The sequence below is a fragment of the Belonocnema kinseyi genome, chromosome 3 (assembly GCF_010883055.1).
Source record: "Belonocnema kinseyi isolate 2016_QV_RU_SX_M_011 chromosome 3, B_treatae_v1, whole genome shotgun sequence".
Classification (NCBI taxonomy): Eukaryota; Metazoa; Arthropoda; class Insecta; order Hymenoptera; family Cynipidae; genus Belonocnema; species Belonocnema kinseyi.
Window position 1 is genome coordinate 14,221,008 of NC_046659.1, and position 1,965 is coordinate 14,222,972.

General features: G+C 31.1%; 1 protein-coding gene across 1 annotated transcript in view; it reads left to right on the top strand.

The window, feature by feature from the left end:
* The window catches only part of LOC117169724, a 69,123-nt gene that overhangs the window by 64,495 nt on the left and 2,663 nt on the right, over window positions 1-1,965 (top strand). The gene's annotated exons all lie outside the window — the stretch shown is intronic.

Here is a 1,965-nt window from a genome sequence, read left to right on the forward strand (position 1 = left end):
CAATGGGAGCAAGCTATTAAAGATGAAGTTAATTCATTGTTGTTTAATAAAACTTGGATCTTGGTATCAAAACCGGAAAATAAAAATATTGTTGATTGTAAACGGATATTTACGATTACTAAAAATATCTATGTAGTACTCTATGTGGATGATCTCGTAATTGCCACTGCCAACATTGAAACAATGAACAATTTTAAAAACTATTTAATGGAGAAATTTTATATGACAGATTTAAAAGACATTAAACTGTTTTTGGGAATTAGAGTCAATAGAAGTGAAAATAAAATAACCTTAGATCAGAGTGCGTACATAAAAACAATCTTAAGTAAATTTAATATGTCTGATTGTAAAGCCGTTAGTACACCTCTTGAAAATAAATTAAAGCATACAGCATTGAATTCAGATGAGAAATATGACGCTCCTTGTCGAAATCTTATCGGATGTTTAATGTACGTGATTTTGTGTACGCGACCTGATCTAAGCACTGCCGTTAATATATTGAGTAGGTATTTGACTAAAAATAATAAGGAATTATGGCAATGTTTAAAAAGGGTACTTAGATATCTCAAAAGTTCAACAGATATTAAATTGAGTTATGTGCGAGGCAATTATAATTATCTTCTCATTGGTTATATTGATTCTGATTGGGGCGGAAATGATGAAAGAGATAGAAAAAGTACAACGGGCTATTTATTTAAGTTATTCGAGCGATGTACAATATGCTGGAGTACAAAAAGACAGTTGCCGGTAGCAGCTTCATCTACTGAAGCTGAATATATGGCTCTTTTTGAAGCTGTAAGAGAAGCAATGTGGCTTAAAGCCTTAGCAACCAGTATAAATGTAAATATTGAAAAACCAATAATAATTTATGAAGACAATAATGGTTGCATAAGCATTGCAAATAATCCGACTTGTCATAAAAGATCAAAGCATATTGACATCAAATATCATTTCTCTAGAGAACAGGTTGAAAAGAATATAATTAAATTAATTTATATCTCTACAGGTAATCAACTGGCAGATATCCTAACAAAACCAATACCAGCAGTTAAATTCTTGGAATTTAGATCAAAAATGGGTCTGGAGTAATAAAAAAAATTACGGCTTGTAATTTTTCTATGTATATGTTTTATATAATTATTATAATCAAAGTGATAAGAGTAATGGTCTGATTGGGTTTTACTGGGTTTCCCCAATCCTTGCAACATATGTTGGGCCATATGTAATTTCCCAGGAAGCATAAAGAAGGTGCATCTTATCTTACAATTAGTTAGTGGATATGTACTCGTATATAAGAAAGGCATTCTATTGTTAAGTTCTCATTTTATGAGTTTATATTAATGTAATCGATTAATTTTTGAGGAGGCGTGTTGGATTAATTCGTAGAATTAATGTATATGCAAAAAGTAATCTCCATATTCTAAGAACAGTATGTGTATGTGTGTGGCCAAGTGACAATATTGTTTATATGATAGTCGAGTCAAACTGGACTGGCCTCGGCGTTTAGTCACAAAGGGTGCTGGTGCCAATGAGTAATCCTTAGTTTAGTCTTGATCAGCTTTCGATATAAGAAAGACGTGCCTTCTGAAGTGCTCTTAAAATTAAAGCACAAGTTCTTTTATAAAGTACAGCGTTTGTTTTATTCCCATAGCCTAAATCCTATACTTCAAAATAAAATATCTTTAATGAAAGGTTTTTACGGAATTTCAAATGTTATTTCAGTCCAAAATAATCCATTTTTAAATCATTTAATTTCAAAATTTTCAATAAAGAAAAAGAACTATTATATCATGTTTAGAAATACCTGACTGTTTTATATAATTAATTACTATAAGTTATATATTCATAACTAAACAAAACAACTACCAGGTGTATACATATGAAACCGGTATTGACATCTAGCGGCCAGTAGGCACACTTGTAGGTACTGTCGGAACTTACCATTTGTGCTAATTGGCGTATTGT